Source organism: Stegostoma tigrinum, unplaced genomic scaffold (genome assembly GCF_030684315.1).
Source record: "Stegostoma tigrinum isolate sSteTig4 unplaced genomic scaffold, sSteTig4.hap1 scaffold_68, whole genome shotgun sequence".
Lineage (NCBI taxonomy): Eukaryota > Metazoa > Chordata > Chondrichthyes > Orectolobiformes > Stegostomatidae > Stegostoma > Stegostoma tigrinum.
In genome coordinates, this window is record NW_026728622.1 from 1,364,100 (window position 1) to 1,384,230 (window position 20,131).

A 20,131-nucleotide genomic window follows, 5' to 3' on the forward strand; every position below is an offset into this window, starting at 1 on the left:
CCTCTTAATTCAAACACTCCTTCCCAGTACCTGAGTCACTGCATCGCATTTCACTCAGCCACTGCATCCCAGTACACACAGTCACCGTGTCCCAGTTCACACAGCCCCTGCATCCCATTTCAAACAGTCACTGCATCTCATTTCACACATTCAATGCTTCACATTCCACTCAGTCACTGCTTCCCATTTCCCACAATCAGTGCATCTCCTTTCCTCAGTCACTGCATCCCATTTCACTCAGTTACTGCAGGCCATTTCTCTCAGTCACTGCATCCCATGACCATCAGTCACTGCATCCCATTACCCTCAGTCACAGCATCACAGTACGCTCAGTAACAGCATCCCATTTCCCTCAGACACTGCATCCCATTTCCATCAGTCACTGCATCCCATTTCAATCAGTCACTGCATCCCATTACCCTCAGTCACTGCATCCCATTTCACTCAGTCACTGCATCCCATTTCCCATAGTCACTGCATCTCCTTTCCACAGTCACAGTATCCCATTTCACTCAGTCACTGCATCCCATTCCCCTCAGTCACTACATCCCATTACCCTGAGTCACAGTATGCCATTTCCCACAGTCACTGCATCTCCTTTCCCTCAGTCACTGCATCCCATTTCCCACACTCACTGCATCCCATTTCCAACAGTGACTGCATCCCATTGCCAACAGTCACTGCAATCCATTTCCAACAGTCACTGCATCCCATTTCCAAGAGTCAGAGCATCCCATTTCACTCAGCCACTGCATCTCATTTCCCTCAGTCACTGCATCACAGTACGCTCAGTCACAGCATCCCATTTCCCACATTCACTGCATCCCATTTCCCTCAGTCACTGCATCCCACTTCCCTCAGTCAGTGCAGCCCATTTCACTCAGTCACTGCATCCCATTTCACTCAGTCACTGCAACCTATTTCACTCAGTCACTGCATCCCATTTCGTTCAGTCACTGCATCCCATTTCCGTCAGTCACTCCATCCCATTTCCCTCAGTCGCAGCACCCATTTCCCACAGACACTGCATTTCCATTCCTTAAGTCACTGCATCCCATTTCACTCAGTCACTGCACCCCAAGCCCGCTCGGGCACTGCATCCCGATTAATTCAGTCACTCCTTCCCAGTACCTCAGTCACTGCATCCCTTTTCACTCAGTCACTGCATCCGTTTCCATCAGTCACTGCATCCCATTACCCTCAGTCGCAGCATCCCATTTCCCACAGACACTGCATTTCCTTTCCCTAAGTCACTGCATCTCATTTCCACCAGTCACTGCATCCCATTTCACTCCCCACTGCATCCCATTTCACTCAGCCACTGCATCCCATTTCACTCAGCCACTGCATCTCAGTTCACATAGTCACCGCATCCCAGTTCACACAGCCACTGCATCCCATTTCACTCAATGCTTCACTTTACACTCAGTCAGGGCATCCCATTTCCATCTGTCACTGCGTCCCATTTCCTCAGTCACTGCATCTCCTTTCCACAGTCACGGCAATCCAATTTCACTCAGTCACTGCATCCCATTGCCCGCCGTCACTGCATCCCATTGTCCTCATTCACTGCATCTGATTCCCCTCAGTCACTGCATCCATTTTCACAAAGTCACTGCATCCCATTACCCTCAGTCACTGCATCCCATTACCCTCAGTCACTGCATCCCATTACCCTCAGTCACTGCATCCCATTTCCCTCAGTCACTGCATCCCATTTCCCTCAGTCACTGCATCCCATTTCCCTCAGACACTGCATCTGATTTCCATCAGTCACTGCATCCCATTTCCCTCAGTCATTGCATCCAATTTCCCACATTCACTGCATCTCCTATCCCTCATTCACTGCATCCCATTAACCACAGTCACTGCATCGCGTTGCCCTCAGTCACTGCATCACATTACCCACAGTCAGAGCATCCCATTTCCCACATTCACTGCATCTCCTTTCCCTCAGTCAATGCGTCACATTCCACTGAGTCACTGCATCCCATTACCCTGAGTCACAGTATGCCATTTCCCACAGTCACTGCATCTCCTTTCCCTCAGTCACTGCATCCCATTTCCATCAGTCACTGAATCCCATTTCCCTCATTCACTGCATCCCATTTCCATCAGTCACTGCATCCCATTTATCTCAGTCACTGAATCCCATTTATCTCAGTCACTGAATCCCATTTCCCTCAGTCACTGCATCCCATTCCCCACAATCACTGAATCCCATTTCCCTCATTCACTGCATCCCATTTCCATCAGTCACTGCATCCCATTTATCTCAGTCACTGCATCTCATTCCCCACAGTCGCTGCACCCCATTCCCCACAGTCACTGCATCCCATTCCCCACAGACACGGCATCCCATTCACTTCAGTCGCAGCATCCCATTTCAAACAGACACTGCATCTCCTTTCCCTCAGTCACTGCATCCCTATTCACACAGCCACTGCATCCCAATTCACACAGCCAGTGCATCCCATTTCACTCAATGCTTCACCTTACACTCAGTCAGGGCATCCCATTTCCATCCGTCACGGCAATCCCATTTCACTCAGTCACTGCATCCCATTTCACTCAGTCACTGCATCCCATTTCCCAGTCACTGCATCCCATTTCCCTCAGTCACTGCGTCCCATTCCCCATAGTCACTGCGTCCCATTCCCCATAGTCACTGCATCCCATTTCCCAGTCACTGCATCCCATTGTCCTCATTCACTGCAGCCGATTCCCCTCAGTCACTGCATCCCATTTCACTCAGTCACTGCATCACATTACCCTCAGTCACTGCATCCCATTACCTTCAGTCGCAGGATCCCATTGCACACAGACACTGCATCCCATTTCCGTCAGTCACAGCATCCCATTCCCCTCAGTCACTGCACCCCAAGCCCCCTCGGGCACTGCATCCCTATTAACTCAGTCACTCCTTCCGAGAGCCTCAGTCACTGCATCCCATGTCCCACAGTAACTGCATCACAGTTCCATCTGGCACTGCAGCGCATGTCACTCTGTCAGTGCATCCCATTTCCGTAAGTCACTGCATCCCATTTCCCACAGTCACTGCATCTCCTTTCCCCAAGTCACGGCGTCTCATTTCCATCAGTCACTGCTTCCCATTTCACTCAGTCACTGCATCCCATTTCCCTCAGTCACGGCATTCCATTTCCCTCAGTCACTGCATCCCATTTCACAGAGTCACTGCATCTCCTTTCCATCAGTCACTGTGTCCCATTTCACTCAGTCACTGCGTCCCATTTCCCATAGTCACTGCATCTCATTTCCCAGTCACGGCATCCCATTACCTTCAGTCGCAGGATCCCATTTCCAACAGACACTGCATTCCATTTCCGTCAGTCACTGCATCCCATTTCCCTCAGTCACTGCATACCATTTCCATCAGTCACTGCATCCCAGTTCACTCAGTCAGTGCATCCCATTTCCCTCAGTCACTGCATCCCATTTCCTCAGTCACTGCATCCCATTTCCTCAGTCACTGCATCTCCTTTCCACAGTCATGGCAATCCCATTTCACTCAGTCACTGCATCCCATTTCACTCAGTCACTGCATCCCATTTCACAGAGTCACTGCATCTCCTTTCCATCAGTCACTGCATCCCATTTCACTTAGTCACTGCGTCCCATTTCCATCAATCACTGCATCCCATTTCCCAGTCACTGCATCCCATTTCCCTCAGTCACTGCATCCCATTCTCCTCAGTCACTGCATCGCATTTCACTCAGCCGATGCATCCCATGTCCCTCAGTCACTGCATCCCATGTCCCTCAGTCACTGCATCCCATGTCCCTCAGTCACTGCATCCCATTTCCCTCAGTCACCGCATCTCATTTCACTCAGTCACCGCATCCCATTTCACGCAGTCACTGCATCCCATGTCCCTCAGTCACTGCATCCCACGTCCCTCATTCACTGCATCCCACGTCCCTCATTCACTGCATCCCATGTCCCTCAGTCACTGCATCCCATGTCCCTCAGTCACTGCATCCCATGTCCCTCAGTTACTGCATCCCATTGCCATCAGTCACTGCATCTCATTTCACTCAGTCAAAGCATCCCATTTCCCTCATTCACTGCATCCCATTTCCCTCAGTTACTGCATTCCATTTCACTCAGTCAATGTATCTCATTTCACTGAGTCACTGCATCCCATTTCCATCAGTCACTGCATCCCATTTCACTCAGTCACTGCACCCCAAGCCCGCTCGGGCACTGCATCCCCATTAACTCAGTCACTCCTTCCCAGTACCACAGTCACTGCATTCCATGTCCCACAGTAACGGCATCACATTTCCATCAGGCACTGCAGCGCATGTCACTCTGTCACTGCATCCAATTTCCATCAGTCACTGCATCTCATTTCACTAATTCACTGCATCCCATTTCCCTCAGTCACTGCATCCCATGTCCGTGTGTCACAGGATCCGATGTCCCTCAGTCACTGTATCCCACTTCCCTCAGTCACTGCAACCCAAGCCCGCTCGGGCACTGATTCCCTATTAACTCAGTCACTCCTTCCCAGTACCTCTGTCACTGCATCCCATGTCCCTCAGTCAGTGCATCCCATGTCCCTCAGTCACTGCATCTCATTTCAGTCAGCCACTGCATCACAGTGACTGAATCACAGTTCACTCAGTGACTGAATCACAGTTCACTCAGTGACTGAATCACAGTTCACTCAGTCACTGCATCCCATTGTCCTCAGTCACTGCATCCCATTTCCATCAGTCACTGCATCCCATTTCCCACAGTCACTGCATCCCATTTCCCACAGTCACTGCATCCCATTTCCCACAGTCACTGCATCGCCGTTCCTCAATCACTGCATGCCATTTCACTCAGTCTCTGCAGCCCATTTCACCTCAGTCACTGCATCCCATTACCATCAGCCACTACATCCCATTACCCTCAGTCACTGCATCCCAGTACGCTCAGTCATAGCATCCCATTTCCCTCAGACACTGCATCCCATTTCCCTCAGACACTGCATCTGATTTCCATCAGTCATTGCATCCAATTTCCCACATTCACTGCATCTCCTATCCCTCATTCACTGCATGCCATTAACCACAGTCACTGCATCGCGTTGCCCTCAGTCACTGCATCACATTACCCTCAGTCAGAGCATCCCATTTCCCACATTCACTGCATCTCCTTTCCCTCAGTCAATGCGTCACATTCCACTGAGTCACTGCATCCCATTCCACAGTGTCACAGCATCCCATTTCACTCAGTGACTGCAACCCATTACGCTCAGTCACTGCAACCCATTTCCATCAGTCAATGCGTCCCATTCATCTCAGTCACTGAATCCCATTTCCCTCATTCACTGCATCCCATTTCCATTAGTCACTGCATCCCATTTATCTCAGTCACTGCATACCATTACCTTCAGTCGCAGGATCCAATTTCCAACAGGCACTGCATCCCATTTCCGTCAGTCACTGCATTCCATTTCCCTCAGTCACTGCATACCATTTCCATCAGTCACTGCATCTCAGTTCACTCAGTCTCGGCATCTCATTTCCCTCAGTCACTGCATCCCATTTCCCTCAGTCACTGCATCCCATTTCCTCAGTCACTGCATCTCCTTTCCACAGTCACGGCAATCCCATTTCACTCAGTCACAGCACCCCATTTCACTCAGTCACTGCATCCCATTTCACAGAGTCACTGCATCTCCTTTCCATCAGTCACTGCGTCCCATTTCACTTAGTCACTGCGTCCCATTTCCATCAATCACTGCATCCCATTTCCCAGTCACTGCATCCCATTTCCCTCAGTCACTGCATCCCACGTCCCTCAGTCACTGCATCCCATTTCACCAAGTCACTGCATCCCATTTCCCTCAGTCACTGCATCCCATGTCCCTCAGTCACTGCATCCCATGTCCCTCAGTTACTGCATCCCATTGCCATCAGTCACTGCATCCCACTTCACTCAGTCACTGCATCCCACTTCACTCAGTCACTGCATCCCACTTCACTCAGGCACTGCATCCCATTTCACTCAGTCACTGCATCCCATTAACTTCAGTCACTTCATACCATTTCCCTCAGTTACTGCATTCCATTTCACTCAGTTAATGTATCTCTTTTCACTCAGTCACTGCATCCCATTTCCATCAGTCACTGCACCCCAAGCCCCCTTGGGCACTGCATCCCTATTAACTCAGTCACTCCTTCCCAGTACCTAAGACACTGCATCCCATGTCCCACAGTAACTGCATCACATTTCCATCTGGCACTGCAGCGCATGTCACTCTGTCAGTGCATCCAATTTCCATCAGTCACTGCATCTCATTTCACTCATTAACTGCATCCCATCTCACTCAGACACTGCATCCCATTTCACTCAGACACTGCATCCCATCTCACTCAGTCACTTCATCCCATTTCCTTCAGTCACTGCATCCCATTTCCGTAAGTCACTGCATCCCATTTCCCACAGTCACTGCATCTCCTTTCCCCAAGTCACGGCGTCCAATTTCCATCAGTCACTGCTTCCCATTTCACTCAGTCACTGCATCCCATTTCCCTCAGTCACGGCGTTCCATTTCCCTCAGTCGCTGGATCCCATTTCTCTCAGTCACTGCATCCCGTTTCTCACTGATGCAGCATTCAATTTCCGTCAGACACTGTATCCCATTTCCATCAGTCACTGCATCCCATTTCCATCAGTCACTGCATCCCATTTCACAGAGTCACTGCATCTCCTTTCCATCAGTCACTGCGTCCCATTTCACTCAGTCACTGCGTCCCATTTCCCATCGTCACTGCATCCCATTTCCCAGTCACTGCATCCCATTTCACTCAGTCACTGCATCCCATTACCCTCAGTCACGGCATCCCATTACCTTCAGTCGCAGCATCCCATTTCCAACAGACACTGCATTCCATTTCCGTCAGTCAGTGCATCCCATTTCCCTCAGTCACTGCATACCATTTCCATCAGTCACTGGATCCCAGTTCACTCAGTCTCGGCATCTCATTTCCCTCAGTCACTGCATCCCATTTCCCTCAGTCGCTGCATCCCATTTCCTCAGTCACTGCATCTCCTTTCCACAGTCACGGCAATCCCATTTTACTCAGTCACTGCATCCCATTTCACTCAGTCACTGCATCCCATTTCACAGAGTCACTGCATCTCCTTTCCATCAATCACTGCGTCCCATTTCACTTAGTCACTGCGTCCCATTTCCATCAATCACTACATCCCATTTCCCAGTCACTGCATCCCATTTCTCTCAGTCGCTGCATCCCATTTCACTCAGTCACTGCATCACTTTTCACTCAGTCACTGCATCACTTTTCACTCAGTCACTGCATCTCATTTCCGTCAGTTACTCCATCATATTTCCATCAAACAAGGCATCTCATTTCACTCAGTCACTGCATCGCATTTCACTCAGTCAGTGCTTCCCATTTCACTTAGTCACTGCATGTCATTTCACTCAGTGACTGCATCCCATTTCCCTCAGTCACTGCGTCCCATTTCACTCAGTGATGCGTCCCATTTCACTCAGTGACTGCAACACATTTCACTCAGTGGCTGCAACACATTTCACTCAGAGACTGCATCCCATTTCCCTCAGTCACTCAGTCACTGCATCACATTTCACTCAGTCACTGCATCACATTTCACTCAGTCACTGCATCACATTTCACACAGTCACTGCATCACATTTCACTCAGTCACTGCATCTCGTTCACCATAGTCACTGCATTCCATTTCCCTCGGTCACTGTTTCCCGTATCTCACAGGTGCTGCATTCAATTTCCCACACTCACTGCATCCCATTTCACATAGTCACAGCATCTCCTTTCCCGCAGTCTCTGCATCGCATTTCACTCAGTCAATGCTTCCCATTTCCCTCAGTCACTGCATCTCATTTCACTCAGTCACTGCATCTCATTTCACTCAGTCACTGCATCCCATTTCACTCAGGCACTGTATCCCATTTCCCTCACTCACTGCACCCCAAGTCCGCTCGGGCACTGCATCCCCATGAACTCAGTCACTCCTTCCCAGTACCTCAGTCACTGCATCCCATTTCACGCAGTCACTGCATCCCATTTCCCTCAGTCACTGCATCTCCTTCACCACAGTCACTGCATCACATTTCACTCAGTCACTGAATCCCATTTCCCTCATTCACTGCATCCCATTTCCATCAGTCACAGCATCCCATTTATCTCAGTCACTGAATCTCATTTTCCTCAGTCACTGCATCCCATTCCCCACAGTCACTGAATCCCATTTCCCTCATTCACTGCATCCCATTTCCATCAGTCACTGCATCCCCTTTATCTCAGTCACTGCATCTCATTCCCCACAGTCGCTACACCCCATTCCCCACAGTCACTGCATCCCATTCCCCACAGACACGGCATCCCATTCACTTCAGTCGCAGCATCCCATTTCAAACAGACACTGCATCTCCTTTCCCTCAGTCACTGCATCCCTATTCACACAGCCACTGCATCCCAATTCACACAGCCAGTGCATCCCATTTCACTCAATGCTTCACCTTACACTCAGTCAGGGCATCCCATTTCCATCCGTCACGGCAATCCCATTTCACTCAGTCACTGCGTCCCATTTCACTCAGTCACTGCATCCCATTTCCCTCAGTCACTGCATCCCATTTCCCTCAGTCACTGCATCCCATTTCACTCAGTCACTGCGTCCCATTTCCCATAGTCAGTGCATCCCATTTCCTAGTCACTGCATCCCATTTCCCAGTCACTGCATCCCATTTCCCTCAGTCACTGCGTCCCATTCCCCATAGTCACTGCATCCCATTTCCCAGTCACTGCATCCCATTGTCCTCATTCACTGCAGCCGATTCCCCTCAGTCACTGCATCCCATTTCACTCAGTCACTGCATCACATTACCCTCAGTCACTGCATCCCATTACCTTCAGTCGCAGGATCCCATTTCCCTCAGTCACTGCATCCCATTTCCCTCAGTCACTGCATCCCATTTCCCTCAGTCACTGCATCTCCTTTCCACAGTCACGGCAATCCCATTTCAGTCAGTCACTGCATCTCCTTTCCATCAGTCACTGTGTCCCATTTCACTTAGTCACTGCGTCACATTTCCATCAATCACTGCATCCTAGTGTATACGTGCTGCCCTGATTTGCCTTTCCAAAATGTAGCACCTCACATTTGTCTAACCTCAACACCATCTGCCATTCCTCAGTTTATTGGCCCTTGTCAATGTCCCATTGTATTCTGAGGTGACCTTCTTGGCTGGCTACTACACCTTCAATCATTGCGAAACTTACTAACCACACCTTCTATTTTCATATCCAAATCATTGCATCACTTCAACTCCCCCTCCCACTCCCTGAATGACATGTCCATCCTGGGCCTCTTCCAGTGTCACAACCAGACCACCCAGAAACTGGAGGAGCAGCACCTCACATTCCGCCTCGGGAGCTTCCAACTCAATAGCCTCAATGTGGACTTGGCCACCCTCAAAATCTCCCCACCCGCCAGCCTCATCCCAAGACTAGTTCCTCCCCTCATCCCCGCCTCCATGACCTGTCCGCCTTCTCTCCCACCTATCCACTCCTCCCACCTCACTGACCTACTCCCACCACTGCTTGGAATTATTCTTCTTTTCACACTTCATCAGCTCGACGTTATTTCTAAAATCTATTTTCCAATTGTTGGAAAAAGTGAGATAAAGAGAAGTAAAAGAAGTTACATTCTTACCACTCGGGAAATCTCTGAATATTGTTCTGTTGAAAGGCCGCCAAGGAACGATGCAATTCTTTTGTCACAAACGCTGTGAGGGAGACATCTTTTTCGGTTCCACTAACTCCACCCTAAGGAAGACAAACCCATGTAACATATCTAGTGACTTAAAGCATACTCTATTGTTGCCCAAGGTGGAGAGCTGGATGAACACAGCAGGTCAAGCAGCATCAGAGAAGCAAGAAAGCTGATGTTTCGGGACGAGACCCTACTTCAGAAAATTGGCGCTGGAGAATCTGAGATAACAAGGTGTCGAGCCGGATGATACTGCTTGGCCTGCTGTGTTCATCCAGCTTTACACCTTCTTATCTCAGATTCTCCAGCATCTGCAGTTCCTACTACCTCTATTGTTGCCCTTTCACTTTACTGAACTAATATGAGCCAGTAGTTTTGTTTAGGCTCGTGTAATCTTGCGGTTATTGGCCTGTACAAAATCCTGAATTAATTTTGATCGACTGACGGGAGGAGAGATGAATTTTATAGAAATTTTTGTTTTCTACCAATTTGCAGAGGGCATCGTGGGCGATTGAAGGACAGTGTTATTATCCTCCAGGTCTGTGGACTGCATCGTTACCAACTTGCCTATTTGCATATACATAAAATATTCATTATGTACCAATGAAACATAATAAACCAATATTGCGTACTAAAAACAACGCTCACATATCAATGGAAATTTAAATATTTATCATAGAGTTTTAAGGATTGAATTCAATGATACAAAGCAAAAACCAGTGAAGATGAGGGCAGTTGGTCAGCACTTTTGCCACTAAGTGGAGTTTGGCAATTTGAGGCCACCCAGGAACAAGCAAGCTCTGTCTAACTCCAAGGGCAGCACGGTGGCTCAGTGGTTAGCACTGCTGACTCACAGCGCCAGGGACCCAGGTTCGATCCCACCGTTGGACGATCTTCTGTGCGGAGTTTGTACATTCTGCCCATGCCTGCATGGGTTCCTGCTGGGTGCTCTGGTTTCCTCCCACAGTCCAAAGATGTGCAGGCTCAATGTATGGGCCATGCCAAACTTGCCCATTGTGTTTAGGGATGTGTAGATTAGGTGTGTTAGTCATGGGAAATGTAGGGTTACTGAGGAAAGGGTCGGGGGATGAGTCAGGGTGAGACGCTCTTTGGAGGGTGACCGTGGACTTCTTGGGTCAAAAGGGGCTTGTTTCCACACCATAGGGATTCTATGATATGGAAGTATCTTTTGAAGTGGACATTCATGGGTATGCTGTAACAGAGACCTTGAAATACTGCACAACAAATATTTGGAACTAGACTGTCAATTCAGACAGAGCATCAAAAAAGGTCATGGAAGTTGTCACTGATATAAAGCAGGATTGATGAAAATCCAGCAGGAAATGGTGTCAAAAGGCACAGTATCTTTTATTCATCTCCAGTTATTTTGTCCAAGGCACTGGATGCTGGCAGGATTGAAACATTTAAGAAATGCTTCACAAATCACATATAAGGACCTGCACATCTTTGAACAATGGGAGGAAACTGCAGCACCTGGCGGAAGCCCCTCGCAGACGCGGGGAGGACATGTCAATTCCACACAGATAGTTACCCAAGACTGGAATTTCAATTGGCTCCCCAGTGCATGAGCAGCTCTGACCACTGAGCAACTACCTTGCACAGAAGGGGTTTTATAAGCGCATACATTATTTCCATTAAGACAGATCCAATCCTCTATGTCCAATCAAAATAACATATTGTAGATATCATGACAACAATCATAAATGATTTTGAACAAGTAAATCAAAAAACTTGAAATAGTTTCCAAGCCTAAATACTAGATATGGTGCAGTTAAGATGAATAGCACAACAACAAAAAGGCCATATTTTATGTGACGATCGGTAACACTTGAAAACTTGCAACAATTTGTCGCCAGTAGTGCTCTGAAGTGGCTTGATGATGCACTCCTTCATACACTGGAATGAAACTCCAAAGATCACAAATTCTCCTTCAATACCCTGTTGTAACAGTGACTGCATCAACCTGTGTTTATGGGCCTGACTGGAAACCCACACAACATGCATAAACAAAAAAATAATCTAAGGTAATAGGAGAAAAAAATGTATGTGTGCAACGTCTTTGAAAAGCAATTATTTGTAGCGGCTGCAAGCCCATAAGGAATCTCGTTTCGCAGATGATATTCATTTGCACTGCAGGTCATGCCAGTCAGAATCAGTTTTCGTTTCATGACAGATAACTAAAATGTCCATTACAATGAACTTTGGTTGATCAGAAGATTTTAAGTATGGCTATGTCTTGTGTGAGCTGATGGCATTAGGGGATGGAGAAGGTACATGCACTGCTGGCATCTTGACACCATTGAATGAGCAAGCGTGGACGCAAAGGTTGTAACAGGTAACAATTGGACAGGCAATATCTTTTGAGCTCCTTCCCAGCAGGCCTGTAATACTCTAAAGCTGTGCTAGACCCTCACTTCCTCCACCTGACGTACGCTGCCTTTTCTTTTTGACAAGAAGCACCTCTGTACCCGTCATCCAAGGCTCCTTAATCTTACCCCTTCTACCCTGTCTCAGAGGAACAAATTTATACATCACTCGCAACAACTGCTCCTTGAACAGCCTCCACATGTCTGCTGCGCCCTTTCTGTGGAACAATTGCTCCCAATCTGTACTTCCCAACTCCTGTCTGACAGCATCATAGTTTCCTTGACCCCAGTGAAATATCTTCCCCTGGTAACTGCTCCTTTCCCTTTCCATGGCGATGGTAAATGGGAGGCTCTTGCGGTCACTGTCGTCAAAGTGTTCTCCCACCACGAGATCTGACACGTGTCCTGGCTCATCCCCAGCACCAAATCCAAAATGGCCTCCTGCCTTGTCGGCCTGTCCACATACTGAGTCAGGAAACCCTCCTGAACACACCTGACAAAAACGGCTCCATCCAAACAATCTGCACTAAGGAGGTTTCGATCTATATTGGGAAAGTTGAAGTCACCCACAACAACAACCCTGATACGTTTGCACTTTTCAACAATCTGCCGGCCAATGAGTTCTTCGATCTCCCAACTGCTATTTGGGGTCTGTAGAAAACCCCCAGTGAAGTGACTGTTGCCTTGCTGTTCCGAACATCCACCCACACTGACTCAGTCGACAAACCTTCCTTGGCAACCTCAGCCCATACAACCGCAGTAGACGAGTCCTCAAAGGTTCTTTCAGCCGCCGTTATACTGTCCTTGACCAACAAAGCCACACCTCCCCCTCTTTTACCACCTTCCCAGACCTTAATGAAAGATCTACACCCGAGAACCTGCAACATCCATTCCTGACCCTGCTCTATCCATGCCTCCGAAATGGCCACAACATCGAAGTCCCAGGTACCTATCCAAGCTGCAAGCTCACCTACATTATTCCGGATACTCCCGGCATTAAAGTCGTCACACTTCAATCCAGCTTGCTGTCTGCCAGCACACTTCTGTGACAGTGAGGTCCTGACCATGTCCTCCCTATGCTCATCCTCCTGTGTACTAGGACTACACCTCAGTTTCCCATCCCCCTTCTGAGCTCGTTTAAATCCAACCGAATGGCACGAGCCAATTTCCCACCCAGGATATTCGTGACATCACAGACCCTGGCACCTGGTAGGCAACACACCAATCGTGAGTCTCTTTCGTTCCCGGCAAATCTTCTATCAGTGCCTCTAACTATTGAGTCCCCAATGACTATCACTCTCTTCCTATCCCCGCTTCCCTTCTGTGCAAGAGGGACAGACTCTGTGCCAGAGACCTGCACCCTACTGCATACCCCTGCTAAGTCATCCCCCGGAACAGTATCCAAAATGGTATAGTTGTTTTTCAGGGGAGCTACTGCAGGGGATTTCAGGGGAACGACCACAGGGGAAGGTTAGTCAAGCTACACCGAGTAAACGTGCATTTTTGGCTGAAGAAACATGTGTTTCAATGTGAGCTAATGGAAGAAGCCATGGAGTCAATGTTAAACATTTCGACAATAAGACAACCATTCTTGAAAGCAGCAGACAGCGTGAAAAAGAAATGAGCTGCTTTAATATCCACTTAAAATTTATGTGGAATATCAGATGGAATTTTCTTATTGACTCCATTGTGCAATCATGTCAATCTAAAAATGTTAACTGCATTAATTAATACTAACCAGAAACGGACTTTGTAGTAAATGGTTTGACGATTTTCTGTATCTGGAACATCCCTTTTCCTTCTCGAACGAAGATCGTACCAACCTATGGTACCAAACTGTGAGTCAAACGGATGGGACACATAATCTTTAAATTCCTCATCAAAACAGTCTCATCGTATGGTTCTGTGCAATAAAAGAGAAAGAATAAACATGTTTCCCACAATTTTGCTGATGTTTACGAACAGAACGCTCAAATTCAAAAAGTTTGGGCTGGCATGTCTGCTTCCTCCAGCCTGTTTAAACTGTTCCATTCAATGTGAAATTTGTGCTAAGTTTTAGCACACAGGTCTATGTGATCTGCGCCACCACCTTCTATTAGTCATACATGCTTTCCCCCTCTTCCTGTAATACATTCCTTGAAGTGTTCAATGAGATTTTGATTTTAAATCTTATTGTCATATTCTTTTGATTCTCAAGCATCAATGAATCTGATGTTGCCGCCATTCCATGCAGTGCACAGCACGTCAAACAGGAGTCTTACTCTTGCCATGAGCACTGAGGTAGTATGGGGTCACAACTGTCTCATAGTTCGGAATGAAATTCTACATATAGGGCTATGAAGAGTCATGCAGTTAATTTTATTTGACATGCTATTTCTTTTCTTCACAAATATGCTGGATTTAAAGTGATCTTCACACTCATTTAAAATGAATTCAATATCCAACCATCTGTAAAACTAGCATATCCAAATTTTAATTTGAGTTCAGTGTCACACAAATATATGACTTTTTTAAAAATTATGTTCGAGTCAACATTAACATTTCATTCCCTGACAGCAGGTGAACTTACTTTTAAACTCCAATTTTCCTTCGGTATTAATGGAGAGATGAGCCTTTTTGCAAGCACCGAAAGTCTCCACCAGTTTAAGCTAAAACTTGCGAAACTGTAAGTTTCACAAATATGTTCCTATTAAACACTAATTCCTATTGAAGCAGTATGAGCTAAATTCATTCAACTGGACAGCAAAAACGGTCAAGATTTTAAAAACAAGCAACTATTTTGAAGTCACTCTTCGAACTAAATTCCATCTTGGTGTGTGAGAGTCCATAGGTTCCTCACTCTCAACGAACCATTCAACTGTCATGCAATTACTGAAACACACAGACAAAAAACATCAACGTTAACAGTCACTAAGATTTTGAGAGTGATTTGGAATTCGTATTCAATACCCCCTGGGGAAAATCTGTTCCAATCTGGATAGTACTCACTTATTACCATCCCACCTACCTTCCCCAGCACCTCCTCCCCCTCCATGCTATTTGTTTCTGAGCTCCCTTCCATCCTCCATTTCTCAGGAAGGGTCCTGATCCAAAACCTCAACTTTCTTGAGCCTCTGATGCTGCCTGCCCTGCTGTGTTCCTCCAGCTCCACAATGTGTTATCTCAGACACCAACATTGGCAGGTCTTACCACCTGGATAACTCATTCTCACCTTGTAACAAGTGATTTATACTCATTATCTTTTCAGATTACGCATGTACATGTATATACATAAATATACATATCACACTTTTATGCCTGAACCACTAACCTAGAGGATATTTTAAAAGAGTCTCTTCATATCTGCATGAAAGAGAAATCATCAAGGTCATAACTTTCATTTCAGGAATAACTCGAACATTCAAAGTACTCACAGTCAGTGTCCCATTTACTTGACCAGTCAATTTGATGTGAATCTTTCTTCCAAGTGGAAACTATAACAGCAATTATATTTGAGAATCAAACTCTTCATTGCATCACCAATATTTCCTTGTCTGTTTGAAACATAAGATAATGAAATAATCATGGACAGATTGGCCAACAGTGTAATTTAATGTGTGTTATGGCAACTGAAAATCACAACCATTGAAGTGATCTTTAAAAAGCTGTTGTTATACAACAGAGCACTTTTTGAGATGCAGTGATGAACACACTTCCTGAGATGCAAATAATATATGCCAAATTAATTCCAAAGAATACCTTTACAATTAAAAAGAAGCGAAAAATCTCTTTACATTGCGAAGCTTGACAGATTGCTATTAGTCAATGGAAATCGTTCAGAACAATTATTTATTCCCAGATGAAAAGGAAGTGTATACATTTCATGACAACAAAATGTGAGGCTGGATGAACACAGCAGGCCAAGCAGCATCTCAGGAGCACTTTTGTCCTCCTGAGATGCTGCTTGGCCTGCTGTGTTCATCCAGCCTCACATTTTGTTGTCTTGGATTCTCCAGCATCTGCAGTTCCCATTATCTCGTATACATTTCATTTTCACATCTTATCCAAGAGAGAAAAAAAAAACACCTTCATGAATGCATTGTCAAACAAGAAGACTCACAAAAAAAGCCATTTGGCCCATTGAATATTCCTCCATCATCCGGTGAGATCATGGTTGATCTCATTACATTTATCATGACACAGCACTTCCACCAAACCCTCCTTATAGCTAATACATTCCGATCCAAGTAACATCCCGGTAAATCTCTGTTTCTGGGCCATGCCTTGTCTTTCTAAATATTTTTTCAGTCATCTGCAAATTTAGCCACAGCACATGCACCTCTTTCCTCCAAGTCATTAATAAACAAGCACAAGAGCTGTGGTTCCTTCAGCGCGACCTCATTTCTTACTGACAAGCCAACCCTGGCATCTCTGTCCATTTGTATCGGAGATAATGGGAACTGCAGATGCTTCAGAATCCAAGATAACAAAGTGTGGATCAGGATGAACACACAGAAGTAGAAGGGTCTCGGCACAAAACGTCAGCTTTTACGCTCCTGAGATGCTGCTTGGCCTGCTGTGCTCATCCAGCTCCACACTTTGTTATCTCTGCCCATTTGCCTGTTCTTTCTATCGGACATGAATCATTGGCTATTTCGTTCCCAACACTTATCCCCGAACAACCACCTCTCTGTGATACCCAGAGTGATGTATCTGTCAATTTCAATCTGCACCACAAACTCATTCACTTTGTTTCATACACTCCCTGCAATTCAATACAAGATCTTCAGTCTGGCATTTACAGCCACCCTTCTTATCTGCTGCAGCTGAAGTGAGACTCCTGACCATTTCCATACTTTTTGTCCTATTACTTGCTCTGGAAACTTTGCTGAGCACTTACCAGCTTCTAACCTTTTCCACAATTTTCCATGCAACTGAGCTCACCCACTCCACACTTTTTATTTTAACGCCCTAGCCCCAGGCCTAGCTCTGTATTTTGCGAGGATACTTGTCCCAATATGATTCTCGTCGAGCCTATAACACCAGAACGACTCCCTCCTTCCCCGTACCGATGCCAATGTCCCATGAATTCAAACACATTTCTGCCATGCCACCATTTGAACAATGTACATCTATAATTATGTTCACACCGTGCCAAATTGCTCAGATAATAATCCAGAGATTATTACAATTCTGGTTCTGCTTTCTCACCTCAGCACCTCGGTGCTCATAATCCCTCAGGAGAACCTCTTTCCTCTTTCTTCCATATCAATGGTACCTGTGTGGACCACGATAGCTGGATTTCTACTCCTCCCACTTCAAGTTCCTTTGTAGCCGAGATGGAATATCCTGAACCTGGGCACCAGGCAGGCAACACTACTTTCGAGACTCTCGATCCTGGTCACAACGAACAGTGTTCATTCCCCTAACTATACTACCTCTGATTATAACTACATTTCACTTTTTATCCCCTCCTGAATGTCCCACCTATACCACAGTGCTACAGTCAGTTTACTCATCTTCCCTATACCCTGCACTCTCATCCACACACGAAGAAAGAATCTCAAACCTGTTCGATAAGATCAAAGGCCAAGGTTCCTTCTGCACTACATCCTGGATCCTTCCACCTGCCCTGTTCTTTGTCATTGGCCACTGACCGAATTTCAGCTAGTTAATCTAAGGTGTGTGACTGCCTCCTGAAGCACAGCATTCCCTGGTAACTCTGCCCCACATGATTTGTTGATTGGTCAAAACTGAGATTCCAGTTCATCAGACGTAAGCTGGAGTATGGGGCCTGACCACTCGCCCGTCATGTAGGTACAAATCATCATCTGGCCTGGCATCTCCATTTCAATTACTTCGATCTTAATTTGATTTGAAAACATTCTGGTCTTTTAGTTTGTAGCCTGTAAATATTTCTCCGATTTACTTTCAATCTGAAAGCTACCGATAATAGATTCTTAAACCAGTAGCGATCACCAACCAATGAACCTGGTTCACCCTGATTCTGGCTTCAATTCACCCTGTCTCAAAAAAAAATGCTTATGAACTATAAGGCAAAAAAAGCAAGCAAATGGCACCTCTTACACTCTGCACTGACTTACCGCATTGCCACCAAGTTCCCCAAAATATATATTCACTTGGTGCATTTCACTCGAGATGTGATCTCTTCTTCCAGAACATGCAAAGCATACTGATCCATAGCAATATACTACCTTCAAAACCTCAGCTCTTAGCTTATTACTTTTGTGTACATTCTCAATGCTTTCTCCAAGTCCAAACACAACACATTTACTGGTTTTCCTCTGTTAATTCTCCTCCCAAAACTTCCTCCAAAAACCCAAACAAATTAGCCAGACATAATTTCTCTTTCATCAGGCTATGGTGATTCTGTTTGATTAGATTATGATTTTCCAAATGTCCTGCTATTATTTTCTTCATAGTTGATTGCCACACATTTCCAACAATATTAGACTGGTTCGGTTGTAGTTATCTTCTTTTTGACTCTCTCCTTTTTAAATAGGGACATCACATCAGCATTTTTCCAGCCCTCAGATGCTTCTCGAGAATCTGAACCTTTTTGGGAAATTACAGTCAATGCATATACCGACTCTGAAGCTCATTGTTTAGAATCTTAGAAAGTCAACCATCACGGCGAAGAGTCCAATCTGCTTTCACTCCATTACATTGTCTACTACAACTTCTCTCATGGTAGTGATGGTGTGGTAGTGATGTGTTTAATTCCTCCCTGTATTCTTTAGTAATAAGGGGATCCTTGAAGTATCTTCCACTGTAAAGGCTACCCTTTTCTCATTGGCGTTGTTCCTTGATTTAAAAATTAACCTGGCCATCTCAGCCGAGCATATAATTAATGGCATTACCTCTAAAACCTTCTCTGCTAAAGTGTTCAATGGATTGCTACAACCTGAAAGAAGTAATTCTTCCCCTAAATTAATTGGCAACCAATTTGAAAATGTGGCCTCTGGTCGTAAAATCTTTCACAATATTAAGGGAGTGCTGCACTGTCACTGGAGGCCCCAAACCCCACCTCTTCCTCCGGTACATTGATGACTGTATCGGTGCCGCCTCTTGCTCCCCAGAGGAGCTCAAACAGTTCATCCACTTCACCAACACCTTCCACCCCAACCTTCAGTTCACCTGGGCCATCTCCAGCACATCCCTCACCTTCCTGGACCTCTCAGTCTCCATTTCAGGCAACCAGCTTGTAACTGATGTCCATTTCAAGCCCACCGACTCCCACAGCTACCCAGAATACACCTCCTCCCACCCACCATCCTGCAAAAATTCCATCCCCTATTCCCAATTCCTCCGCCTCCGCCGCTTCTGCTCCCACGATAAGACATTCCACTCCCGCACATCCCAGATGTCCAAGTTCTTCAAGGACCGCAACTTGCCCCCCACAGTGATCGAGAACGCCCTTGACCGCATCTCCCATATTTCCCGCAACACATCCCTCACACCCCGCCCCCACCACAACCGCCCCAAGAGGATCCCCCTCGTTCTCACACACCACCCCACCAACCTCCGGATACAACGCATCATCCTCTGACACTTCCGACATCTACAATCCGACCTCACCACCCAAGACATTTTTCCATCCCCACCCCTGTCTGCTTTCCGGAGAGACCACTCTCTCCGTGACTCCCTTGTTCGCTCCACACTGCCCTCCAACCCCACCACACCCGACACTTTCCCCTGCAACCGCAGGAAATGCTACACTTGCCCCCACACCACCTCCCTCACCCCTATCCCAGGCCCCAAGATGACATTCCACATTAAGCAGAGGTTCATCTGCACATCTGCCAATGTGGTATACTGCATCCACTGTACCCGGTGTGGTTTCCTCAACATTGGGGAAACCAAGCGGAGGCTTGGGGACCGCTTTGCAGAACACCTCCGCTCAGTTCGCAACAAACAACTGCACCTCCCAGTCGCAAACCATTTCCAC

At 46.5% G+C, this 20,131-nt stretch overlaps 2 long non-coding RNA genes across 2 annotated transcripts in view; both read right to left on the minus strand.

Annotated features, from left to right (window-relative positions):
• LOC132209153 (uncharacterized) overlaps window positions 1–20,131 on the minus strand; it is a 1,475,533-nt gene that overhangs the window by 1,345,607 nt on the left and 109,795 nt on the right. The gene's annotated exons all lie outside the window — the stretch shown is intronic.
• Window positions 1–20,131, minus strand: part of LOC132209155 (uncharacterized) — a 95,708-nt gene that overhangs the window by 47,612 nt on the left and 27,965 nt on the right. Inside the window, exons 3-5 of the long non-coding RNA XR_009445247.1 lie at window positions 15,597–15,656; window positions 13,922–14,086; window positions 9,740–9,852 (exon numbers count right to left, since the gene is read on the minus strand). This is a non-coding gene — a long non-coding RNA (uncharacterized LOC132209155). The remainder of the gene's footprint in view (window positions 1–9,739; window positions 9,853–13,921; window positions 14,087–15,596; window positions 15,657–20,131) is intronic.